The sequence below is a fragment of the Marmota flaviventris genome, chromosome 12 (assembly GCF_047511675.1).
Source record: "Marmota flaviventris isolate mMarFla1 chromosome 12, mMarFla1.hap1, whole genome shotgun sequence".
Classification (NCBI taxonomy): Eukaryota; Metazoa; Chordata; class Mammalia; order Rodentia; family Sciuridae; genus Marmota; species Marmota flaviventris.
Window position 1 is genome coordinate 105,951,213 of NC_092509.1, and position 27,838 is coordinate 105,979,050.

Consider the following 27,838-nt stretch of genomic DNA (forward strand, 5'->3'; position numbering starts at 1 on the left):
ACATCAAACTATATTACAGAGCAATAGTAACAAAAACAGCATGGTACTGGTACCAAAACAGGCGGGTGGACCAATGGTACAGAATAGAGGACACAGAAACCAATCCACAAAACTACAACTATCTTATATTTGATAAAGGGTCTAAAAGCATGCAATGGAGGAAGGATAGCATCTTCAACAAATGGTGCTGGGAAAACTGGAAATCCATATGCAACAAAATGAAACTGAATCCCTTTCTCTCGCCATGCACAAAAGTTAATTCAAAATGGATCAAGGAGCTTGATATCAAATCAGAGACGCGCCGTCTGATAGAAGAAAAAGTTGGCTACGATCTACAGTCGGTGGGGTCGGGCTCCAAATTCCTCAATAGGACACCCATAGCACAAAAGTTAATAACTAGAATCAACAAATGGGACTTACTCAAACTAAAAAGTTTTTTCTCAGCAAAAGATACAATAAGAGAGGTAAATAGAGAGCCTACAACCTGGGAACAAATCTTTACTCCTCACACTTCAGATAGAGCCCTAATATCCAGAGTATACAAAGACATCCAGGTAATTTTTGAGCCCAGGTCCTTGAGAAACTTATCTCTAAGAAAGAAAGCAGAACTGATCCGGACTGAACCTGATCTGCCGGGCCAGCTCTCTCCTGTTCAGCCCAACATTCCTAATTGGTCAGATTCAATGAAACGACATCGTGTTCCTTAGCCAAAGCCAGAGGTGGGAACCTGAGACCTGGGGCTCTCTCCCCAAGGCTGCTTTGTGTTCTCATGGGGAATGTCCCTCTTCACTGTCAAGCTGGGGCCTGTGTGTGTGTGTGTGTGTGTGTGTGTGAGAGAGAGAGAGCTCTGGGCACCTCCCTCCCCCGCTGGACACTAGAGGGCAGGGGTCTTTCCACTACACAGTGTCAGTCCCCAGTGGGTGGTGACGTCATCTGGAGGTCCTTCCTCTTCTCAGCCCAGCCGAACAATTCCACTTTTCATCTGACACAGACCTGATCTCCTTTTCTCTCAGAAGCCACCGTTGGTTGCCTCTGCCCATCAGGAATTTCTGATCCTTGACAGGAAATTACCATTGCACACAGATGTCCATCTTGGGCACCATTTCCTGTCTAGCTCCCTCTTTCCTTTAAAGGCCGCATCACATCTCATAATATTATTATTATTTATTTTTTTAGTTGTCAATGGGCCTTTGTTTTATTCATTTATATGTGGTGCTGAGAATTGAACCCAGTGCCTCATACATGGTAGGCAAGCACTCTGCCACTGAGCCCCAACCCAGCCCCAACAGCTCATTATTGATGCAGCACAACTTGCTTAGCTCCCAACTGGCAGATTTTATGTTGGCATTACATTTGGTATTATAAACCACATTGGAGAGAATATCAGGGTCTTTTTATCTTGACATATTTGTCCACAAAGACATGTAGGGTAAGTGCCTACCATTAATGCTCTAGGGTAAAAGGCATTACACAGACCTGTTTTTCATGGCTATTACCAATTGAATGGGAGTGGTTTCAAGCACATCCTCTCCAACACTGGGTATCATAAGTATTTAGAGTTCACTTGGCGTACGTGTGTCAGACTGGGTTAGCACACAGCTGGCGAGGCACCTAACACCTGTAGCACACCTTCTGAAGAGAGCATGTTCACCTCCCCCACTCCCGCCTAGAACGACCCACTCTGAGATGGTATTCAGCAGTGGACCTCTGGGAGGTGACTTGGCCATCAGGGGAGGCCTCAGGACTACACAGTGCCCTTATTAAAGGACCCAGAGAGTTCTGAGGCTTAATCTTATGCTTTCCAGTCTCCGAAACTGAGAATAAATTTATGCTGTTCATAAACCATCCAGGCTGCAAGATTCTGCTATAGCAGCTTGGCTAAGACAGTTCCTTTTTCTCCAGAGAGAGGACTTTTTTCCCCCACATATTTTTATGGGTTCTTTATAGTTGCACACAATGGTGGGATTTGTTGTTACAGATTTGTGCATGTTCACAATTTTAGGACAATGGATTTTGGCCGACGTCCTTCCACTTTCTTGCCCCTAAAGCGAGGACTTTCTAAACGCTGTGATATTGAACAAAAATCATTTGAGCCCCAGTTTTCTTATCTGGAGAACGGGGCTGAGACCACCTCCCTCACCAAGATGTTGTAAGGGTTAAACAGCGCAGTGTAAATGAAGAGCCCAGCCCAGTGTTTGAGGATGCCCAGCGGTTGGAAGGAACCTTCTCTTTGTGTTCCCTGCACACAATGGCAACCAAGTGAGGAAACTCAGCGCACTACCATGGCGCCCAACATCTGCGAACACGGGCCTCACCCAGTACTTTCAGAGTGGGTCCACTCAATGCCCACCACCCCCCCGCAGTGGTGCTGTGACTCTCCCTACTTCATGCCAACTTCAAGTTCCATGCTAGTTAGCCGTGGCTTCTGGAACCCAGAACTGGGATCCTGAGTGCTCTGCCTCCAGCAGGTCAGTTGCCAGCCTCTGGTTTGCCCCGTGCTTCCTGCCAAGCGGCCTGCTGCCCAGGCTGGTCTGGCCTCCTCAGCAGAGTTTCCCCGCCTCCCCTGGGCATGCCAGGACACTCATGAGCACCACCTGTCGCTAATTACACAGTGATTAACAAGGACAGTAGAGGAAAACAACAAGATGTTTACCTCAACAAGGTTAAAACACTTGTAATTCCTTATTTCATTTATCCAAAGATTGGTTTGGTATGTACTGGATATTGTAGGAAGCCCTAGCTCTAAAATCAAGCCCCGCGTGGATCTCCAGCAGCCAAAATTTTGCTTCAGACATGCGTCAGCGTGCCTTTAACAAGCCAAGAGCTTGGGTGTTTGCAAGTGAGTATGTAAAAGGGCGTTTTAAATAATTATAAATATTCATAGTTTGTCTTCACTTTTTATAGCTTCTGTGTAGATGTTAGCAGGGAGAACTGTAGAAAGAATTGTGAACTCTAATTTTGAAATAGAGAATAACCCCCAAAGCCCAAAGGAGAGGTCATTTTGTTTTAAACACAAACGCCTAATTTGTGCTAAGACACAGGTGATGGATGGTGTTGACCTTGTTCTCATTTCACAAATGGACATCAAGGCTGCAAGCACCTGGTGTGGGTTTACATTAGGACAGAGACAGATCTGTGGGGCACGTGCTGGGGCTTTCAGAAGGGGCCCTGCTCTGTGCGTTAAACAAATGTCACACTATCACACAGGAAAAACTGAAAGGATACACAGCACAGTATTAACCCCATGTGGTGGGGTTAGAGGACACTTTACATTTAAAAGACACCTTGCTGAATGGCCTGAAACATTTAAAAGAGAATTGATTTTTAAAACTCCGCAGGAACATGAAAACACCGTTTACTACTGACACGGTCCTGGCCCCAGTGTCAGTGGCCCTTGGCTGGACTCCCTCCCCAGCTGACCTCAGAGCCATCTCAGATAGGCCAGTGGACGGTTCTTCCTCTCACTCCAGTCAGAGGTGAGGGCTTGGGCTGCTGCTTCACTCCAGGCGGGCAGAGGTCCTGGTGTGTCACTGGGTGGTAAGAGAGCACTTCTGCCCCCTGACCTTGGCCTGCCCCCTGGGGTCAGCACATCACCCCAGAGTTCCGGAGCCCTGGCTGTGTGTTCTGGGATAGCAGGCTTAAGAACTGGATGTCCGGCTTCTGGTCAAGCTCTGCCTCTTGGGCGGCTCATCCAGCCGGTTGGAGCCAGTTTCCTTATCTATGGAGGGCAGGTACTAGTATTATCATTTTGGGGTTGTTTAAATATTGCAGATAATATATAGAGAGTGTTGACCAAAGCACTTGGCCTTTGCTCACCCAACAGCCGTTCATTGGCCACCTATTTATTTGCCAAGCACTCCTTTGGCCTTATAGAGTAAATGTACTTTTTTAAAAAAGAGGAACATCTGTTTTATTTTATGTATTTTCAAGCAGTACAGTACCATGCACCAGGGTTTAAATGCGTCATCTCTGCCCTCCAACAAACAGGCGGTGTGAGCAGTCACCTGTGGCCACTGCAGCTAGCTTTGCCATTATTCATAGTCTAAGTTGTGTTTTGGGGGGTCTTGCTTTTTTTTTTTTTTTTTTTTTAAAGCGAACAAGAGGAAAAGAACAAGCTTAAAAAAAGCTCCATGATACCTATTCCATTTTATAGAAAAGATATTTTCAGGGGCTGGGGCTGGGACCCAGTGGCAGAGTGCTTGCCTGGCATGCGTGAGGTGCTGGGTTCAATCCTCAGCACCACACAAAAAAATAAAAACCAAATAAAATAAAGGCATTCTGTCCATCTACTACTACAAAAAAAATTGAAAGGTATTTTCATTATTCGTATATCAAGATTCTAATTTAGGTTTATGAAAATGTCCGTAGTTTCTAAGACTTATGCTCTTATTATTAAATGTGGTGGAAATAAGGAAACAACATTGAAACATATTTTTAAGAGAGTTAGAACTGATGCCATTCCTATGTAACAGCTCTTTGGGGAAATGGAAGTTCTCACAGAGCTAATAGTGTCGAGAGTTATTGAACCCTTTTGCGTGCCAGGTGCTGTTCTAAATGTATGATAATTTAAGTTTTCACAAAAGGGAGATGAGATTGAGGCACAGAGAGGTCAGGTAGCCGGGTCACAGGTAAAGTGGCAGAGCTGGGATCGAACCCAGGAAGCTGGCTCCAAGCGACAGCCCATGGTGTGCTGGTCTGTCCATGCACATTTTACTTGGTTAGCCTCACTTTTGAACAAATGGATTTATGAACAGCTTTTTGAAATCTGTCCTGCTCAGTAGTGGAGAATGTCCTAACTAGACACCAAGTGCCAAAGGAGAAGTTGGGTGGCCAGAGCTGTCCACGAAACACCCACTGATTTCTTTGTTATGCTGTCCTCATATCCAGAGAATCTGAGAAGAGGAGCTCTCATTGGGAATCTGTTCTGTAACTCCCTTTTAGAAGTTTGTGTGGAGTATCCGGATACGGTGGCACAAGCGTGGACTCCCGGCGACTTGGGTGGCTACGGTAGGACGATCACAACTTTGAGGCCCACCTGGATAACCTAGCACGGAATAAAAATAAAAGTAATAAAAAAGGGAGGCTAAGGAATTAGCTCAGTGGTAGAATACCGCTGGCTTTAATCCTCAGTACCACATGAAAAAAAAAATTGGGGTGGGTGGTTGCACATAGGCTGAAATTTAAGTTGAATTTGTTAAACATTAATAGATGAGAAACAATGAAGACTCTGTGTGACACTTGGAAGGGACAGGAAATCGCTGAAGTAGTCAGCATTCGGGGGGAAAAAGCAAGTCAAAGGGATGAGAAATGGGAGGCAAAGCTAGTGGCCAGGTGTCCCATCTTCCTGGCTGGTGAGACCATCCGGGGTGCTGCCCTCTGACTCCAGGGCCCCACTGTCACAGGCTCTGTCGTGCTCTAGCCCAAGTGTCCAGCAGGCTTGCAGGACATCCCGCTCCAGCCTGGGAGAAGGTCAGATTGAAATCAGTGGTTAAACTAGTAAATACAGGGACAGGCAGCTCGTGACCCAGACGTTTGTATTGCCTTAGTTCGTGCTCCAGGTTTTACATCAGTGTTTATGTTTTGGGAATGAAAAGTAGCTCTTTGCTCTTAGACTGTTCCATAAACCATGACTTTTAAAAAAATATTCTGATTTTTTATTAATTTTTAAATGACAAGTAAAAATTATATAGTTGTGGTATTCAACATAATGCTTTGATATGTGTATAAACTGTGAAATAGCTAAATCAAGCTAATCAACAGATGCCTTACTTCACATACCTGTGTGTATGTGAAGTACATTAAATATTTTCTCTACACATCTTTTTCTAATGATTCTTAAATATTTCCTCTACTAGAAGAAGATACGTGTTCAATCAACAAATACATGAAAACATGTTCAACATCTCTAGTAATTAGAGAAGTGCAAATCTAAACTACTTTAAGATTTCATCTCACGCCAGTCAGAATGGCAGCTGTTATGAAGACAGACAACAATAAATGTTGGCAAGGATGTGGTGGCAAAAGCACACTCATGCATTGCTGGTGGGTCTGCAAATTGGTACAACTAATCTGGAAAGCAGTATGGAGATTCCTTAGAAAACTTGGAATGGACCCACCATTTGATCCAGCTATCTCACTCTTTAGTTTATACCTAAAGGGCTTAAAATCAGTATACTATAGTAATGCAGCCACATCAATGTTTAGAGCAGCTCAATTCACAATAGCTGAACTGTGGAAGCAACCTAGAGATGCTCTTCAATAGATGAGTGGATAAAGAAACTGTGGTATATATACACAATGGAATATTACTCAGCATTAAAAGAGAATAAAATCATGGCATTTGCAGGTAAATGGATGGAGTTGGAGAATATCATGCTAAGCAAAGTAAGCCAATCCCCAAAAACCAAAGGCTGAAGAATGTTTTCTCTGATTAGTGGATGCTAATGTATAATGAGAGAAGCTGTCATGGGAGAATGGAGGAACTTTGGATTGGGCAGAGGGGAGGGTGGAGAGGGGAAGGTGCCTGGGAGCAGGAAAGATGGTGGAATGAAACGGACGTCATTATCCTGTGCACATGGATGACTGCCCATATGGTGCAATGCTACATCATGTACAACCAGAGAAAAGAAAAGTTGTGCTGCAATTGTGTACAATGAATCAAAATGCATTCTGTTGTCATATACACCTAATTAAAATAAATAAATTAATTAATTAAAAAATATTTCTTCTACTTTTTCCTTAATGTAAGTTGTCCATTTGGAAGCTCTGCGTGTGTGTGTGTGTGTGTGTGTGTGTGTGTGTTAAGTATTTTAAGAACACTTGAAACTTACTGTTAGCAATTTTCAAGTATACAGTGTGTTGTCATTAATCACAGTCAACTTGAGGTACAAAGGACTCTTGAATGTATTCCTCCTAACTGAAATTTCGCATTCTTTGATCAATCTCTCTCTCTCCCACCAATCTCCTGCTTCTGGTAACCACCATTTTACTCTGTTTCTATGAATTAGACATTTTAGATTTCATGCATAAGTGAGATCATTCAGTATTTACCTTTTTTGTACCTGGCTTGTTTTGCTAAACATTAAAATAATTGGAATTTTTATTTTAAAATGTAATTAGAAATATTAAATCACCAGATTTAAGAAAAGTATATCTAGAGAGAATGACTGACACATGTTATTTAGCGATAATTAAATATTATCTCTACACATCTTATTCTAATGATTCTTAAATATTTCCTCTACTTCTTCCTTAATGTAAGTTGTCCATTTGGAAGCTTCTGAGATTATACTGGTGATAAATCCATCATGGGTTAAGGCAGTTCCAGTACAATCTCAGAAGTGTGATGTTAGTCATCTTGTTGTAAGTTGCACAGCAAAAATTCTCCACTTCTTTTCCTTCTGCCTCTGCGGAAGAGAGTTCCCTTCTCTGGCCCCCTGAAGGGACGGACCCTCTCTTCCTACCATACTCCCTGGGACGCTCCTCATGATTTGCCCTCTCTTCCTGGCTTGTCCTCTCCTTTTCTGTGGGCTCTGTTGGATCCAAGTAGGCTCGTGTCCACTCTTCCACAAGTAACCTGAGAGCAGGCGCTGTGGGTTAGTTACGTTTGCATCTCCAAGCCTTCCTAACACACTGTAGGAGACGAAAGTTAAATTGGTTTCAGAATTAATAGGGGATGAGAAAGATCACTTTGATTTATTTTTCCTCCGGCTCTGACTTGGGGAAGAGATACCAACTGACCTCCAAGCATCTGGTTGCCGAGCTCGGTGGGTGCTCAAGTCCCTTCATGATGGTGGCAGTCACTTGGTTTTTGTTCCCATGCTACCAAAGGGATGAGATGAGTAGAACCGGCCGTGCTCTTCTGTCGTTCCTGTGCCTAACTTTTCTTCTTAGAGGAGGAGAGAGAGCTGCTGTCTCCGCCTGTGTATCTCTGTTGGTGCACGAAACCCTCATCTCCAGCAGTCGGGGGTTTCTCTACCCACTCAGCTCTTGGACTCCCCTGGGAACACTTGCTGGACCTTTGCTCTCCCTGTGATCCAGTTTCTTTTGGGGGTCCTTGCACGTTCCAGGCCTCCTGCTGTGGTGTACAACCTGCTTCCGACAAGCCTTGGAGTTTCAAAGTATCAGGATAGACCAGACTCTGCTTCCTAACACAGTGGGCATCCCTTCCAGAATAAGCCATTTTAGGCTAACAGAAAACCTAACACATCTTTCTAAAAGTGTGATTTGGTGTATTACACATAAAGTCGCACATACGCAATGAGCTGCAAAAGCAGAACTCGAAGGAGGTCACCTTCATCCAAGAAACACAGGGAGAGGAGCTCCACCCGAGCCTTGAGACTGGGAGGCCTCATTGGGTTGTGTTTGGTTTACTTGAGGAAGAAGAGAATATCCTGTCTCTCGTCATCCCGTCTCTCCTCAAGGCCGCAAGAGCAGAGATTCATTACCTTTTCAAGCCAACAGAGCTGGAGCCCTGAGCACTCTGGGCTCCATAGTGGTCCATCTCAGACCACCTCCCCAGTTGACCCTCATGCTTCAAGTCAGTGTGACTTGCCACAGGCACCCAATCAGGTTCAATGGACTGACCAGGAGCCCAGAGGTGCCAGCCTGCTGGGTTTTGCAGAAGATGGTGACAGCCGGTTGACAAACCGAAAGGACAATGAGTACCCGAGAGACACTGAAGTCTGAGGTGTGTGCCGCCCGGGACCCTCTACCTTGGGGCCGAGGGCTGTCATCCAGTGGTGCCAATCTCCTTTTCACAGCCAGTTTCAAAACATCAAAGGAACTCGGGAACATGCCAGTGGACATCAGCCAGGCCAGCGCCCCAGCACCCTGATTCTTTTTGTTTGCGTGTTCTCTTCCTCAGCTCACATTTTAACTTGTAGAACAGATTCACTAGTGGTAAACATGGGGAGCAGATCCTGCATTTGAACCTTGCTGCTGGGTCAAGGTGGGGGGGCTTTTCACAAGTGGGAAAAGGCGATGGACTCCGGGAGCTCTGGCTCTCTGCCTTCTGCCCAGAAACACTTTAACACTCTTCTTTGTGACCTTCAGAGACTTACTTCCTTTCACTGTCCCTTGCCTAGAGAGACAATGCAAGCTTTGCCTTGTCCTGTAAAGAGGAGTAGCCCTACTTGGTGTGGGATTGCTGGTGCTAATAACCCACATGGCTCACTCTACTTTTCCTTTGCAGTGAACTGCCGCAGTCTGGCTGGGCACAAATCACGAGCCACCGAAGCAGGAACAAACTTTATTTCTGAACTCCACCAGCACGCTCCACACACGCTCCCCGGGAACTCCCCCAAACCCCATGTTTTAAAACTGGCTCCTCCAGGAACCAGCAGCCGGAAATATCCCTCCTCCGGCACTTCCCCAACCAATGGGAACTCTCCGGGGGAACCCCCGCGAGAGCTCAACTGGAACTCAACGGGAACTCTGCCAGAACTCAAAAGTCATCATCCTAATGGCTCGCTGGCGTCACCTCTCAACCACTACTTCTGGCAAAAATGCCATGCGTCCCATCTGGACTCGGCTGTGGCCCTCAACAGTTAATATTTTACCCCCAATTTTATTTTTTTAAAAATTCAAACCTGGGCTGGGGCTGGGGCTCAGTGGTAGAGCGATAGCCTAGCACGTGCGAGGCCCTAGGTTCGATCCTCAGAACCACATATAAATAAATAAATAAATAAATAAATAAATAAATAAATAAAGGTATTGTGTCCAACTACAACTAAAAAATAAACATTAAAAAGAAATTCAAACCCATGCAAGAGTTGCAAGAATGACACGCAGCGAATGTCCGCCTCCCCCTTCATTTGGGTTTTCCGGCTGTTGACATTTGCCGTGTTTGCTTTTTCTCTTTTGCTCCAGACACTTGCATGTTCACACGGTAGTTTTTGTAGAGTCATTTAAGATTTTATTTCACACAGAATTCAGTTACTGTGACCCTAAATATCTTTACACATGCTTCAAAGGACAAGAACATCCCCTGATGTCACAACAATACATTCACTGAAGGCATAACATAATCAGTATACAGACAAAATTCAAAGGTCTCTAATTGTCCCAATACTGGAAAAAAAAAATTTTTTTCCTAATTTTTCCCATCCAGGATAGAATCATAGAATCAAGAATCACTCATTCTGTTAACTGTCCTGTTTATTTAGTTTCTTTAAATCTAGAAAAGTTCCTGAGCCCCTCTTTGTATTTATTTTTTAAATATATTTTAGTTGCCAATGGATTTTTTTTTCACTTTATTTTTTATTCATATGAACCCAGGGCCTCACACATGCTAGGCAAGCGCTCTACCACTGAGCCACAACCCCAGTCCCTGAGCCCCTCTTTTTAAAAATCATCTTATCATCTTGATATTTTTGAAAAGTTCATGCCAAATTGTTTTGTACGATGTTCCTTAATTTGGATTCATCTGTTTGCACAGATCCCGAAGCACTATTCCAGGCAGGAATTCTGCCTGTGTGACACATGTCTTTCTCAGTGCTGCTCAGGGACGCCCAGCACCCCAGTCCCCATACCAGTGCTGCCGACTTAGATGGCGTGTGAAGCTGGCGTCCACCATATTGGTTTCTCCCTTTAGAGCTACCTGTCCGGCTCCTGTTTCTAGTTAACAAGCGATTGGGGAGTGACGGAGCAAGCTTGCTCACCATGATGGTTTACATTTTGATAGGCTCGTCTTTGTTACTTGCAGCTCACACATCATTGGACAGTGCAGGACGATTCCGTTTTCCTCATCTCACCCTCCCAGCATGTGCAGTTCTCAGGTGTCCGAATCCATTGTCACCAGTGCTTCCAGTTCTTGTGGCTGGTTGTCTTTATTGGTTCACTGCTTGAGTCTAAGGATCTGAGCGGCCCAGGGTCCCCCTGGGTGAAACCTCCCTTCAGAGCAGCTTGACTTGGGCTTCTGCCAGCAGAGGGGCCACGTCCAGCCCTCCACAAGGCTTTTGACGTTGTTGAGTGGCAGCAGCGTCAGGCTGGGCTTCCCACCTCAGTGCTCATCTGAGATCACTGTTCTCACCGCAGAGAGGCTGGGAGACCCTGGCCTCCCTCTCGGACAATAGGACTTGTGAAAACCTTAAGGGTATTGCCCTGTGCGGTCTCACAGGGAGCCAAAGACGGGGAAAACCCACCTCAAGGTTTTGGGCTGCAGCTTTTTGTCTAATAGAATATATTATAAATTGAGACTGAAAAGTTCACCCAGTTTTTAAAAGGAAAGTACCAGCTTTCACTGAAAGGGACAGAGATCGTACCATTGAGGGAGACCTCTGGACTCCTCTACTATAAACCAGCCACTGGGAAACTCAGGGCACTCTTACTGCACAGGAATGATGACTCAGAGGGCAGGGCCCAGAACCCAGGGGGCGAGTAAGAGCCAGAGAACAGCAGCAGACCTGAGCCTTAATTAGAAACAGGCGACAAGGGCCAGACAGGGTTCAGAATGACACGTGAAACTGAGGTTGCTGTGTGCCTCTGTTTCCCTGAGCATCCCCTGAGGGCGTGTTCAGCCACCAGATGGGTGGGTACGCGGGTCAGTTACCTTGGTTTGCTGGTGTTTAGGTGGAGGAATGGAGCTCAAATAACTGTACTGGAGAAACTCACACACACTTGGAGCTGATTTAAATAACTTGAACTGATGTCATGGTGGGATAAGATGTGGTGGGTTTGGAGGAAGAAATGCGTGTTTTGCAGGGGAGGGGCATGTGAAGTACTGTGGCCAGAGGGTTGACTGAGCAATTGTATTTTCTGGAGATGGCTACAACGCATTTCCTATTAGTTTTACAAAGTGATCCTGACACCTCTCCCATTGACGGGCAGGGTCTTGTCCCTCTCCTTGAAATCAGGCAGATGTAGGACCACACTGGCATTGAGGATACGGAATGCATAGTGCTACTGCGCCCTGTCTGGCTCTCTCCAGATGTTTGCTCCTGAGCCCTAGGCCCCTGACTGTAAGCCCACATGGCTGCATGGAACGGCAAAGTGCCAGAGTTCCAGTTTGCTGCCCTAGCTGAGGTCCCAGCAAGCAGCCAGTATTGACCACCAGCTCCATGAACAAGTGAACCTCAGGGGATCCAGCCTCCTGTGGTGTGTAACCCCCGGGAGTCAGGTCTTCCCAGCTGAGTCCGTACAGTGGTTCAGAGGTAAGCCCTCCTTTCTGAATTTCCGACCCACAGAATACATGGGTATAGTAAAAACATTTCTTGTTTTTTTTTTTTTTTTGTCATAAGTGCAGGGTAGCTTGTATCACAGCAACAGTGACTGAGATGTCGATAGAATTTGCATCTCTCTGGGGTTGTGTAAAAGCTGCATCTTGCAGCTACCCACCATTCTCATTGCCTCTGTGCGGAGGCCACCTTCGGAGGTCGAAGTGGAAGGCATAAGCAAGTAACTAGGTGTTCAGATGCAGCGGGGTGCCAGGTAGTGCCCAAAGAGAACCAGAGCCTGGACATTTAACACTGCTGGTCTAACCGATGTGTTCCAAAGTCAGACTCATTGGGCGTGTATTGAGCACTGAGCGAAGAGATGAAGAACATACAGGGCTAACATTTCAGCTTTTCCTCCTTAACAGGGCACTTTTCTTTGTATTCTCCACTTTAAGGTCTCAAGGCAATTGCCATTGTTCCTCCATGGACAGTTTTGATATGAAGCCACTTGATGAAATCTACAGACTACCTGCCTTTGGGTCATGCGTTGGCCCCCTTCTCCACCGCGGTGGTGACTGGAACCATTTGGGGCTGGAATCACATTCCCTCCATTTCCCAAGTGGAAGCTTTGACCCCCAGTACTTCAGCGTCTGACTCTTCCCGGGTAGGGCCTTCAAGAGGAGGGTGTACACTGTGAGGACCCAGAGGAGGGTGGGCAGCGCCGTGGGGCAGGCCCTGTGGAAATGATGGAGCGTGGGCACCTTTAAACTCATGGGGACTGAGTGTGTGAGGAGGTAAAGGAGACCTGGGAATGGGTGGGTAGCAGAGCGAGTGGCAGCGTGAGGTGGCCGTGAAGGGTCAGGGCAGAGGTGGCCAGGCAGGCAGACCAGACATGCTGGGCTCCTGTGGGAGGCAGGATTGGGCAGATGGGGTAGGTGGAGATTATGGGTGTCCTTGAAAATCAGGCCAGGGGCTTCTCCCAGTTCTTAGGGTTGATCTGCTGGCACGAATGTCCCTTCAAGCACCCTGGGATCCATCAACAGACACGAGTGAGCTAAATCCATGCTTAATATCATCTTCTTTTAAAAATACTTTGGAACACAAAATAATATTTAATTTAATGAATAAGAATACTCAAAAGGAAAGCTATGGGTAAAATACTGTGCACATAATTGAGCGAGCACGATCCTGCTGCTTTCTAATGCTCACAGGTAGAGGAGGAGCATTTGGTCATCACCTACCCAGCTAGAGCAGGATGGGTGTTGCATTTTGGGAGAGCATGTCTTCTTCCTCACCAAAGTTTCCCGGGAGCTCATCTAACCTGGCCTTCCAAAGCGCAGATGAGAAAACTGTCATCCAGAGGCTCAGGTGGGGACCTGGCAACAGCATCAGAATCCAGAAGAGCCAGTTTCTGCCTGCATGGCCCCAGGCGGTTGAGTCCCAAAGTGGAGCGTTGGATTCTAGTCTTGGGATGGCTGCTTCAGAGTCTGATGGGCCCATGTGCCTCCTAAGAAGGGAGAAGAGAACCCTGCTTTCCAGCACCTCGGGCAGACGCTCCCGGGCCGCCTGTTGACACAGGGATTCCTAGGACCACTCTCAGGCCTACGGGATCAGAGCCCTGGAGAAGGGCTGGAAATCCACATTTTAACAAGCAGGTTTTATTCATGTGATTTTTACTGACACTAAACTTTGGGGCCCCTGGCCCAGGGCAGGGGCGGATTTCTGCAGGCGCCTCCCTCAGCCGCCTTCCCTTGCCTCCCGCCCACGCCCTTCCCCTGTGGGCGCCTCGCTGCACAGCTTGCTCTGTCTCACCACACTCTTCCTCTTTTGGCTGCCCAGCTGTTTCCCTGCCTCTTTGCTTCTCTTTGAGCTCTTACTTGTCCCCTAGCTGGGACGCACTCTGCTGTCTCCCCAGTGCATTCCCAGTGGTGCTGTCCCTGAAGGGGCGCCCAAGGCGAGGGCCAGGAGCCGAGCTCAGAGAGCAGAATCCAGACCAGAGGCCGCTCAGGCTGCACCCCAGGAGTTTCCAGTCCTCCAAGCTCAAGGGAGGACTGGAAAAGCTGCAGGAGGTGGGTGGGTTGTGGGGAAGGGAGGGGACAGATTCATGACACAGGAAATTCCATGAGGAAGTGGATCTGGGAGCCCAAGGTGGCTGCAGGGCAGGGCCAAGAGCCCTGTGCACACCTGTCCCCTGCCTTCCCAGTGGCCTGTGTGTGGGTGAGCTGATGAGGACCGAGTATCAGGTGTGCCCAGCTGCACAGACACCTCCCCAGACATATTGCCAAGCGCTTACTCCAAGCAGGGGTTTGTCCTCCATTTGTCAGACGGAGACTTGGCTTTACAGTCAGCTGGAGAACTTGATCGCTCAGGAATGGAGGCTTTTCCAGGTGTCTCTCGCACAGAGAGGTACAGAAACCTGGGTTCCAACGGAACCATACTTTAGGCAGAATTGAGAATCAAAGCTTGCTTTGTTTGTCCGGTTCCATCTAACAAGCAGGTCTAGAAACACCTAGATAGTTTATGGACCTGTGTGCACAAACTCTGCACCGAATAAGTGCTCAGTACCTGTTGGCTCTGACCTCTCCTTATTGGGAAACGGTTGTGTATTTGCTGTGGGTCTGCAAATTAATCATGAGTTAGGCACTAGGCTTGGCCTCCAGGACCTCTCACAAGGAGGTCTTTGTGTCAGAACACCTGGAGGGAAGATCACAGGTGCCTTCTGGGGGGGCGGTGTGCCCCGGGTCCTCAGGAGGCCTGGGAATACAATTGCTCCTGTAGCTCCATTCGGCTGTCCCTCACCTGCTGCTGGAGGGTGTGGTACATTCCACAACCCCAGGGTGGGACAACACCAGAGGAGGTCAGAAGGCTCCTGTCCCTCCTCCTCAGTGCTCCCCTGACCTCTGCTCCTTCTGGACTGAATGAGGAAGAAATCTGCTCTCCTTCCTTATTCCTTCCTTTGGGTCCCCAGGTGTCCCCCTGACCAACCTTTCACCCAGAGGGCTGTATTCCTTAAGGCTGGGGTGACCCTGGGAGTAGGACCCGCCCAGTTGTCCCCACCCCCACTTCCAGGTTTTTCTGTGGATGCTGACTGTGTTTGAATCTGCTTCCTGATCTTTCACAAGCTGCCTCTGCGCATTCCAGGGCCAGCCCAGCCTCTTCCTCGTCCGCCTTCCCCACGACCACTTGGGTCACCGTGGCTCTGGGACTTCCCCTGCGCCTCTGGTCCGCCTGGTCTTTCCTCGTGCGTTCTTCACTTCTGGAAACATTCTGTTGGTGCTCCCTTCTGCTGAGCTTCCAACCAAGGCCACCTCAAAGTCACCACAGCCTTCTTGCTGGGCCGCCCCTGGCCCTCTGTGCTCCCGCGGGCCTCCTGCTGTTGCCCTTCTCTCCTGCGTCATCATGGGCTGTTTGCACCTGTGCCTCCCCAGGGCTTGAACAGGAGCACCTCAGGTCCTTTAATGGTGTCCCCAAGGCCAGCCTCAGGGCTCCTGCATAGTGACTGCGTTTTTCAGAATCCTGGTGCTCGCCACTCACTGACCTGGAAGATGAGCAACTGGAAAGGGAACTTGGGGTGCACTGATCTGCACTGTCATCTGCATAGAGCACCAGGCTTAAATCTGCAGGGTCAGCTGGACTCTGGGGGACGAAGCTCCAGGTGGCGGGCTGCTGCTGGTGGGGGCCGTGCTTGTGGTCGCCCTCATTCATTTGTTCTGTGTCTCTCCTGGCTGCTTTCCCTAAAGGAAGACCCCTCTGTTAATATTGAGCAATTTGCCACTTGTTTTATTCATGACACAACAATGTCCAACACTGACTTGTCCCTGGGTTACTATCTGCCCATGTTAGGACACACGGTCCTGAGCGAGGTCCCATCTTCTGCTGCAGGTGCAGTGCCAGGCCCAGTCCCTGTGGATGAATGAGTGAAAGGCCACTCACGGCGCTGTGTGTGCGTGTGTGGCTCTCTGGCCTGGGGACTGGAGGTCCTGGGTGGGTGAGGTTGCAGCCACAATGCGGTGACAGGTGTGGACACAGCAGAGTCTGGCGCCTCGGCGGGATGGTGAGCCAGCGCAGACTGAGGAGGAGGTGGGGGCCAGGGAAGGTCCGCCTTCAGGTTGAATCCTGAATGGGAGAAGCTTGCCAGGCAGGTGGGGCTGGGAAGGGCCTTCTAGAGAGAGAATGGGAGGGGAAGCAGGTGGGTCGCAGCTGGAGCCTGTGTGGGGGGAGGCTGTGCAGGAGCTGGCCGCTGGGCAGGTGAGGACTGTGGCTTTATTTAGAGAAAATATTCTCTGGCTCTGGGCCAACACGCAGACTTGAAGGTGGCACGGCCCTGCCTGGGGAAAGTGGAGTGCCACCTGTGCTGATGGCCGGCCCTTGGCTCCTCCTGCCCCTTTCTCTCTGCGTTGTTCTGGGGAGCAGAGGGGAGAAAGGCTCTGGGCGTCACGCCTAGCCGTCTCTGAGGCATGCCGCATGGGGAGCACTGGGCCATGCCCGCGGGGTGTGCCATCTGGGCAGCCACCTAGAGGAGGCCTGGCAGCTGCTTTGGGAACTCTGCTGAGCCAGCTGCAGGAGGAGGCCAAGGGGAGAGGAGCAGACAGCTTTCCGACCCTGGACGAGCAGAGGCACCACTTCAGGCAGCACCTCCTGACACCCTGTGTCCTTGAGCTGGTGCCCTTGGAGGTCTGGGTGGGGGAAGCAGCAACAGTCAGCCTGGCTCACCCCTCCCTCCCTTCCACTCTGCTTCCTTCAGCCAATCCTTAGCAAGTGTCTGCTCCATGCCAGACTCTGTTGACTCACTGAGAGGTGACCTTGGGCAAAGCGGTCACAGTCCACGCCCTCATGGAGCCGACTCCCAGCTGTGTGCGGGCAGCAGACCCGGATAGGAAAAGCAGACAAGCAGCTCCTGGGGTGATAGGAGTGAAGAAGAAACAGAGCAGATAAGAAGGACCAGGGCGATGGGCGCAGGGAGTGGGTGCTTGAGTGGGAGCAGGGAATGGCCTCACCGGAGAACCCCAGTGAAGCAGGTTAGGGGCACAGCGCTGCTAAACACCTGTGCCGTAGTCCAGGCAGGGGTCTGGTCTAGCAGGAGAACAGGCCCGACGAGGGTCTCCTGTCTGTGAGCCGCAGAGACCTCTAAGGCCGTGGGGGTGAAACAGAATGATGGAGCTGTCCCCTCCCTGTGCAATTCCTTTCCACCCCTGATTTATCCCCTCTTCCCTGAATAGCACGATTGTGCCCCGCACAGATAGCAAAGAGTCACGTTCTTGCTTTTGTATCCCCAAATAGGTTGCTTCATTCTCATAATTTCCTTGGGAACACAAGTATAATGACATCCATTTTTGAGGGGAAGAATCAGAAATTTAGAAATTTTTAAAACTTAAGGAACTATCAGTGGCCTTAAGAGCTAAAGTTTTGATTTGCCAGAGTCGAATTCCTTTTAATAATCCATTCAAAACCGAGATTGTCCAGAGGAGAGGATGCCGAGGCCCTGTCCTAGAGACTACTTAAGGGGCAGGGTGGGGAGAGAGGGCAGCTATAGGAGACCCCAGGGGCAAGCTCAGATCTCCTTAGAAGGGCCTGCATCTGCCTTCCCACTCTGGCTGATAGGGCGAGGAGCGGGGACCTGACTCCTAGGTCACCTCTTGCTCTCCGAGGTGGAGTAGGGGAGAGAGCTGTGTAGAGGGGTCTCGGGAGCTGGGCTGACCAGCAGTCTCCCCTTGCCTGATGGTTCACGAGGGGGAAGGGCTCAGCTCAGGGTTAAAAGGGGCCCGGAATTAGCTGAGTGGTGATCCCTGTACCTCGACACTGGGATGAGGCAGAAGCAGTGACCCGTGTGGAGGGGGCCAGTGGAGTCTCGGACGGGCCTTGACAGGATGAGGGCAGTGTGGACAGCTGCCACCAGCCATGGGCCCTTCACTCAGGTCATCATGCCATGTAAACCCCCAGACTCTGATGCCCCCTAAGGGTGAGGAGGACATCAGGGAATGACCACATTTAACTCTGCAGTGACTGCTCTTTTGACCTCAGTGGACTAGACCCAGGTTTCTGCCCACAGGCAGAACTGATGATGCCCAAAACACAGCCGAGTTTAGCAGAGTGAAGAAAGCCGCAGTGTTTTTCAGGTATGAATCAGGTGGTTTTAGAGTGGAGCATTCTTAGCACTACACTACTGCTGACGAGATCGTGTCACAGAGAGCTCTTTAGGAGATTTTCCAGCTAAAAAACGCATCGTCAGATTTTGTGTCCTCTGAACCCAAAGATCAATTCTTCTGTGAAAAAAAGTGTGAGAAATTCCTTAGCTTAAAAGCTTGGCGTCCACAGGGCAGGTGGGAGGTGGGCTCCCTTGTTCTGCTACTAGCATTGGTTGTCCTCGAAGCCACCCCCCAACATCCTGCTCAGTGTTTGGCCTTTGGTGAGCACCGTGTGGTGCTCTCTGCAGGCGTTTCCACCCTGAAGTTCCAATGGGAACTTCTGCACCTGGTGTTTTGGATTAGGGAATAAAAGAAGTTTCAGGTTAGAACAGAGTGTGGCCTGAGAGGCCAGGTGGGTAGAGACAGAGAATTCAGAATCAGGTGGACTGTGAACTTTCTAAACTTGCCATTCATCTTTGAAAATGGGCATCATATCCGCTTGAGTCTTGCAGAGCTATTATAAAAACAAAGTGAAGTTTTGTTCTCATTTGCTGGGACTCCCAGAACAAAATACCACGGACGGGGGGCAGTGAGAATTTGTTTTCTCATCATCTAAGAATCAGGGGCTGCACGGCTTCTCTCCTCAACTCGCAGATGTCTGCCTTTTCACTTTCCCCACGTGGCACCCCTTGGACTGGGTTGTGTGTCCTAATCTTTTCTTATGAGAACGACAGTCACTATTGCGTGATTCCCAGGGGATTTATTTTACCTTAGTTACCTCTTCAAAGGTTCCATCTCCAATCGCAGTCACACTCAGGTCCCGGGCATGGGTGCTCCTCTGTACACACGTGGAGGGGTGCTGTTCCCCACCGTCTGAGGGAGAAAGTGCAGTGGCTGCTCCTGCTGTGTGGCGTCAGTGGGGGGGGCTGTGTGGAGGCCTCCTCTCTGGCTGCCTGGTCTTTTGAACATACCCAGACTCCTCCATCTCCTGACGTACACCTCAGGGGCCAAACGTGCCCATGCAACACCTGCGCCTTCTTGAAGCCAGAGCGGGACGTTGGTGCCTCTGCGTGTCAAGGGTGTCTGTCTGCATGTCTGACGAAAGGTCGGTACTCAAGTAGGTTCAGCTGAGTGAATGCTGCATTCCCCCTGTTCTGCCTGGACTTCCTTTGACAGTGGAAGGAGCCAGTCTCTTGGGCATCTCCACAGAGACAGTGTCTTGGAGAGGTTTCCCTCGCTGCCAGAACCCAGGGGAAAGGGAGGGTTCTGTGGAAGAGGGGCTTCCGGAGTATTGGCCTCACCAAGAAACTGTGGGGCAGAGTACCTCTATTTGCTTGGTGATTTTTTTTCTTACAGAGCCAGGGTTTGCCCTCTATTTCTGTTTTCTTTGTCCTTGAGGCTATACCCACCCAGATGCTCTCGTTATTGAAGAAGGAGATGTGAGTCAGGTGGCTCTGTGGGTCCACGGGGGGTTCCTGTGCTGTTGACGGGGGAGTGCCCTGGGGTGGGTGAAGCACCAACTCACTTCTCTGGTAAGGAGGGCCCAGAGCCTCAGTGGGCAAGGACATTTGGAGGCTGTGACTGCCCCACCTGTGTGTGGAGGTTTCCTGTGCAGCCAGCAGAGGGGCCCTTAGGCTCCCAGAGCTGCAGGTGTCGGGGATGTCGGGGGAGGAGCACTTCATGGGGGAAGAGGACTTCATCGGATGCTCCCTTCAGAGGACAGCTGGCGTGTGTGGCATCCTAACATGGCACTTTGTTTAGTTTTAGAAAACCCCACTTGGTTAGTGATTCCCTCTGGTGGCCAGTATCGACTGTGGTCGTCCTTCCGAGGGGAGAGGTAACGATTTGATCGTGGCATTTGCTGACACAAGGAGATGCTGGTTTCTTCAAAATCAGTTTAATTGAAGTCATAGTGGCATGCTGATGAAATGAACCTGGGAAAAGACACCCAGCACTGTTTCCTGACATGAGTGTGTGCACAGATGAGCGCTGGACGGGCAGCTCTGCTTCTGCTCTGCAAGTAGGCTGTCACCTGGAAAGAAGGGGACTTCATTCCTGTAGGGGCGGTGGCCAGATGGTCATGATAGCTACGCAGGAGGGCATATTATGGCTCCTCACCCACGATGAGGGGTGGTTTTAATTGCTCTCTAGAGTGGTTCTGAGGTGTGGTCCTTGGGCGGCATTATTATCATGATGGTGTCATTCACGTCCCCAGGAACTTGTTAGAAATGCAGGTTCTCAGGCTCCCCGAAACCCTTCAGTCAGAAACTCTGGGGGTTCAGCGTTGAGCCTGAACGTGCTGGCGGTTCAGCTTGGGTTTCACCGCGGACGTGGCCTCTTCGTGGACATTGCTGGAGGCCGTTCCTACTGTTCTCTCTGCTCTACTGGTTTGGCTCCAGGGATGGTTAGAAAGTTCCTGCTCCTGGTGGACCGTGATTTGTTTCCCTTTGGGGCACAAGCATTGACTCCAGCCCCTGCCCTTGTCCATCAGTGTGACGGCCGGAGGTGGCTATTGCACTCACATGACCAAGAGCAGAACATTGATAAAGGATCAATTAGAGCTTATTTGGGGACACACACTGCTTGAATGCCTGCCACCTTTCTGCACATCTACCACTCATTCTTTATCTTTTGCTCCACGAGTAAGACTGAAGGGGAACATTTTTTGAATAGGAAAAAAAAAAAAAAAGAGTGAGGAGCCAGGGTTGGAGGTCTAGCATTTATCTGGGAAGTAGTCCTCCTGGCAACCCTGAGCCTGGGAGGTCTTCTGTTTGCTGCAACATCACACAGGTGGGTGTAAAACCTCTCCTAATGAGCAAGGTGGGCCACTGAAATTGAGTTTGACAGGAGGGCGATCCTTGCAGGTCAGAGTGCCCAGGAGGGTCCTACAGACAGGAACCAGCTGTGGTATGTGGTTAGTGAGCTGGGACTCTTCTCTCTTGACCTGGGCATCCCAGAAAAAAGAGGCTGAGGTGAAGGGCTTCTGTCCTCTGTTATTAGGGCCATCTTAGGGAAGAAGGGTGAGAGAAAAGAGATTAGTCTGGGAACAGGGGACCAGCGCACAGTGTGGCTGAGTGGTCTTCACCGACCATGACAGCTCGCTCGACTCTGCCGGCCTGGCTCCTCGAGGCCAGGTGACGGCCTCAGAGCACAGTTCTTCTTGGGGGAGAAAGAATTTGTTTATTGGCTTTGTTCTCATGTATGTCAAAGGTTCGTCCCCAGAGTATTAATTTTCCCCAACTCTGGGTCACAGAAAGGCGGGCTCCGTGTTGGGTCCTACTGTGCCTCCTGCTTGGTTGTCAGTAGGGTGGGAGGCGAGGGGCACTCCGTGTGACGCAAGGGGAGGAACAGGAAGACTTACCTGCACGAAGCTGGTCAAAGCTCAGGCTGAGCGAGTGGCCATCATGCTGGCTGGAGCAAGAGTCGGATGAGGCTGAAAGGACCCGAGGGGCAGGAGAGCTGCTGCACACCACTACAGCGACTTGGAGGAACAATAGGGGTACAGAGTTGATACCTAAAATTTTCATCATTGGTCTAGGTAATGGCAAAGGGTATCATTTCCTGTCTACAAATATTTACACTTTAAGGACAAAATGGGTTATACTTCCAGGTATGATGAACGAAGACCCTACTTGATGATCCCACTCCTTCCACCCACAAGAATACCACTGCAAAATCTGGAATAAGGACACACAGACTGGGTTCACAGCTGCATGGGAGGAAGACAGATGGCTACTAACCCACCCTGAAGGAAAGGAACAAGTCTGACTCCGGCTACTGAGTGCAATGTGAGCATAGAAGCACCACAGACACAAAGCATGTGGTCTTTCAGGCCTGAGGATTAAGAACAGTGAAGTCAGGAAACCATAACCACTAAAAATAACAGAAAAATTCTGGAAGGGAAAGAACCAGAGAGAGGATCCCAAACACTGCTCACACGGGTCTTTTTTCTGCCTGGGCCAGCCAAATGCAAAGATCTGAACAGAGATTGGAAGCATCATATAAGATAACTTTGCAATTGAAACCTACCTAGTTCAGAAAACACTTGCTAAGACAAAGGTAATGATGCTCAATGGAGAATTTCTACAATATAATGTTCAAAATGTCCATCATGGAATCCAGAGTTACCTGACTTATGGAGAACCAAGAAAATGAAGCATCTCCTCAGGGGAAAAGAAACGACTCAGTCCAGACCCTGAGATTGAACAGATTCTGAAACTATTAGACAATGATTTAAGAGTAGCTCATATCTGTCCTCAAGGAAGTGAAACCAAACCTATAGATATGTCCCAATACTGGGAATCGAACCCAGGGGTGCCTCACTACGGAGCCATACCCCAACCTTTTACATGTTTATTTTGAGACAGTGTCTGATGGAGTTGCCCAGGATGGTCTCCAACTTGTGACCCTCTTATTTTTGCCTCCATCCAAACATACTTTTAATGCAGGTCCCTCTAAAAACACATGGATCTCATCACTCTTTTCAAATATCCATTTGAATCCAAATTCATCTCGTTTAAATATTCAAAAGTTACAAAAACAATTCTTTTTTAACTGTCAGAAATTTCACAGTGCTCTTTCCTTCTTGCAATAAAATGCTCATTTCACTACTCCCTACAGAATCTTGTCCAAATGTAAAATAATTTTATTGTTCAAAATCTTATGATTACTCTATCGTAGTTCTCCCTCTCTCTTAAAAGGTATTAAAATTTTGTTTTATAAATGGGCATAAGGCCCTAGGTGTTAAGAATATCTAAAATTGAATGATAATTCTCTACAGTATTGCTGTACCATTGGTTTATAAATGTGTTATAAATTTTGATAAATAGTCAACAGAACAAAATTTCATTGCAAATGTCTATCTTAATGAGACAGATAAAGTGATTTTATTTTAAAATTTGTTTATGTGTTCTTGGATGAATATTATTTATTGATAGTGTAAGCTAATGTTTCTATATTTCATATGTGTGAATACTGAGGATCTTCATATAAATAAGATGAAACTGAAAGGGAGTTGTATTAGTCACAGTTAACAGTTTTTGTTTATCAAAAATAATCCTTGGGCTGGGGTTGGGGCTCAGTGGTAGAGCGCTTGCCTAGCATGTGTGAGGCACTGGGTTCGACTCTCAGCACTGCATAGAAATAAATAAAAAGGTTCATCAACAATGAATAAGAATATCTAAAAAAAATCCTTAATGATCCCTCATGAACATGTTCAACTTTGTAGAAAGCAAATAATCGTGAACTATTTGATTTGCGAAGATTTTTTTCTCTTAGGTCATTAGAAATATTTTCTCGTCACAGAAATAATATTTAAAATTGTCCCTGTGTCTGGTGCCCTGGATCCTCTCTCACGCTGGGTGATCACTGAAGGAAGTTTCAGTGGGCGTCAGGAGTGTGCCTCACTTGACGTTGGGCGAGAGGTCAGTGGCGAGGGGAACTTTGGCACCAGCAGCCATGTTCTTACTCCGACTCGGGAGGGTTTAGACAGAAGGATCTAGAAATTGGCTCCACTGAATGTCTGCACTCTGTGTTCTTCCTGGAGCTCCACATCATGTGAGTTCCTGCTCTAGTTTGAGAAGACCACTGACAGAGGAACAAACGCACCCACAGGAGTGAGAGAACAGAGATGCAGTTTAGAATCGTCAGGCTTCTTCGCCTGCCTGTGGAAGGCCCTGGCTCCGTCCCCAGCCACACACACACACACACAGTCTTTTGCTTGAAAAGATAAGAAAGAAATTCAGACTAATCGCAGTCTGCAATTCAGCATAAAAGTGGGAAATCTTGGGCTGGTACAGATGAGCACAGTCTTATGGTTTGCAAGTAGGTGTTCCCCAAAAGCTGTTGATGTGGGACTGTTTAGAGATGAAATGATGAGATTATGTGAGCTGTAGCCTAATGAGTGGATTGATCCATTTGATGGAGTAATACTTTGAATGGATTACTGGGGGGGGACCGTGGAGGTGGGTCTCTTGGGCTTATATTTCGTCCCTGGTGCCTTACCCCCTCTCTCTGCTTCCTGGCTCCATGAGCCGAGCAGCTCTCCTCACCACGGACCCTCTGCCATGAAGTTCTGCCCACCACAGGCCCAGAGTGGGAGCCTAACTTCTGAAACTGTGAGCCCCAAACCAACTCTTCCCCTGTCAGTTGTTCTGGTCGGGTATTTTAGATCACAGGGACAAGAACTGACCAGCGCGTGTGGTATCTCAAGGGCAAGTGACCCAAACGAAGTCTTGGATTTCCTGGGGAGACAGAAGCGTTTTCCCTCTCAGCAGTACAAAGCAGAACCTCACTGTGCAGAACTGCCAAGGAGCGAAGGGGAGAACAGCTGCAGAGGGTGGGAGCAGCCGGCCGGGCAGGCGCCACTGTATGGGCGGACTGCAGCGTGTGCGTAGAGTCCGAGGATGTCTGCGGTGTGGACAGCTTCTAGGGTATCAATAACACCAGAAGGCGACCACCCATTTCAGTGAGGTTCGACCCGGGACATAGATAAGAAGACAAGCAGGAGAAGACACTCGGGACTGGAGCAGTGGTGGCATGTGACTGAGGGGCCGAGGTGCTCAGTTGTGCAGTCTCTGGTTGCCCCAGGGGCGCAGTTCTTCTCATGGACTCCTGATTGTCAATGTATCACCTCAGACAGTGCCTCATATCTCAGTCACCATCTTTGAACACTGGGAGCTCTCTGTTTCTGTGTTCAGAAGAGGGTGTGGAGAATAGCAGTCACCATTTATTTAGCGTCTACTGTGTACAAAGCACTGAGCAGGGTATACCATCGACAGTGTGGCGTGGGTTAGAGAGGAGAGGGCTTGCGGGGTGGGCGGTGGTGAGGCTAGTCCTGCTGCGTCTCACTTGCAGGAGGGTGAATAGGTAAGTCCTTAAACGAGACGCTACGGCTGGGGTTCTTTTAAGTGGCAAAGCCAAACCCACACTAGCTCAAGGAGGAAAAGAGAGGGAATTTTGGCCCCTGGACCTCAGGAATTCAAGGAGTAATTCAGGTAAGTGCTGATCCAGGGCCCAAATGCTACCCCCGCAGACCTTTGTCCACTCTGCGTCCACCAGTGAGCCTGTCCTCAGCTTCCACCCTTCCACACATTCCCTGGTAGCTTCTCCAGTTCCCATGTCCCCACATCATCAAGCACAAGAGAGGAGATCTACACGCCATTATTCCCAGAAAGGGTGGCTGAGTCCACTTGGACTGGTCCTATGTTCCCCGTTCTCTCTCTAGACCACAGCGAGGGCAAGAAGCACAAGGTTTGCCCGTCTGACTTAAGCCAGCTGGTGCTCATTTCTGGAGCTGAGAGTGCGTTTCACGTCAAACAGACCGTACAGCCGTTTCTCAGGGGAAAATCTGGGTGCTGCTGTCAAGCTGGGGTGCAAACCCACACAGTCCAAATGGCCTGCGGAGAACAGCTGAAACGCGCTATTAACCTTCACAGAAGTTTGAGATTGAAATGTCTCGAATCATGTAGCGTTCTTAGTGGGGAACCTGGTAAAAACTCGGGAGGCACACAGTCATTAGGGCACAGTGCTAAGTGCTGAGAAAGAGACACAGGAGTAAGCTCCCTGACTCCGGGAGACTACGCTGGACCCAGGGGGGACCTGAGGAAAACATCTTGATTGTTACTGCAGTTCGGTCCTGGAGTGGGGTGGTGAGCTTCACAGGAACAGGAGGAGAGGGCAGCCCCCTTCGCAGGAAAGAGGGAGTGGCCTGCTTTGGGAACCATTCAGAGAGGCCAAACATTATTTCAGGGATGTTGAATTGAAGGGTGTTATGGTTTGGATGTGAGGTGTCCCCCAAAAGCTCACATGTGAGACCATGCAAGAAGGTTCAGAGGAGAAATGATTGGGTTGTGACAGCCTTAACCCAACCAAGGGATTAATCCCTAGCGGGATTAACTGAGGGGTAACTGAAGGCAGGTGGGGTGTGGCTGGAGGAGGCATTGGGGGCAAATATTTTGTATTTGGCTGGTGGAGTCTCTCTCTTCCCTCCACCACACTCTTCCACCATGATGTCCTGCCTCACCTGGGGCCCTGAGGAGTGGAGCCTGCTGTCTATGGATGGGACCTCTGAAACCGAGAATCCCCACATACACTTTTCCTCTCCTAAAATCATTGTGGTCAGATCTTTTAGAAACAGCAGTGAAAAAGCTGACTAAAACAAAGGGGGCGGGGCCAGATGGCTGCCTGCCTCCTTCCTGCTCTAAAGTCCCAGGGAGGAACACTATGTCGTCGCGATACAAGAGCCAGAGAGTGGGACTGAGCCAGGTGTCCATCGCTGATGAGCTGATAAATGAAACGTAGCACACTCACACAATGGGCCGCGATTCAGAAACACAAAGCCGGTGGAGTACTGATACTCGCTAGGACAGGGGTGAAGCTCAGGGGCAGAGACCAGCCACAAAGGACCACGTAGTGCATGATCCTGGTCATATGAAATGCCCACAATGCACAAATCCGAAGAGACGGAAAGCAGAGTGGTAGCTGCCCAGGCCTGGGGAGGGGGAGGAGGGGGAAATCTGGAAATGGGCAGGACGCTTCTTTCCAGGATGATGAAGACATTCTGGAATTGACTGTGGTGCTTGCCTAATTATGTGAGTGTACTAAGACCATCCATGGTACACTTTAAGTGCATAAATGGCATGGCCTGTGAACTCTCTCTCAATAATGCTTTTATTTAAAGAAAAAGTGCATGCAGAAGAAATTCTAAGAGGAGAACAGAGCTGGGGCTCTGTCAGAATGAGGCTCGGGACTGTGCGGTTTGACAGAGGGCTGAAAGAGGCAGAGGCCAGATGCCAGCGCTAGACCCGGGAAGAGGCATTCATGGCAACCACTCTACCCTGTAGACAGCTGCCGCAAGAGGACCTCGGGGGCGGGGGTGCCAAGGGTGCTGGGTGCATTACAGGGCCCCAAGGCAGGCCTCTCTGCTCCAGCCCCAGCCCTTGGCCAGCTCTGCAGGGCAGGTCTTTCAGATGGCCAGCCCCTCCATCGCCACAACCTGTCCTGGGGCTAAAGGCCTTTCTTTTCCCTGAGCCCCGTCCTCTCCTGTTGCAGTGTCTCCTCCCCCTTTTTTGTTTTGTGCTTACCCAACTAGTTCTCTGTCCTTGGCTAGGCTATTTCTTCTTTTATGATCATCAGTGAGTCAGCTTTTGACTTTTATATTTCATTCATTCTTCCCTGGGGTCCTCTGTAACTCTATCATAAATGTGAAGATTCACTAATACACTTAAAATGAAAAGATCCAGTTTCTCAAGTGCTATTAAGATGAAACATTTTAGACAATAAGAATAAGGACAAAGTAACCTGACATTTAGTTAAACAGTTTATACAAATAAGAACTTGAGGGACTCCTTGAAAGACGTTTTCTCTTTTGACTCTATGTGGTAGTAGGGGCGCAGGTGTATGTCTTACCTAGGGTTTGTTTGAAGAGTCCTACTCAGCTAAAACAAATGCTAGATTTCACATCCATTTGTCCATTCAGTCATTCCTGCATTCATTCATTTGTTCAAAACCACTGTGTAATGAGCATCTGCTGTGAAGCAGGCACCCGTAGGTGTGGGA

At 48.9% G+C, this 27,838-nt stretch overlaps 1 long non-coding RNA gene across 1 annotated transcript in view; it reads left to right on the plus strand.

Moving 5' to 3' along the window:
• The window catches only part of LOC139701425 (uncharacterized), a 262,406-nt gene that overhangs the window by 48,212 nt on the left and 186,356 nt on the right, over nt 1–27,838 (plus strand). The window lies entirely within an intron of this gene.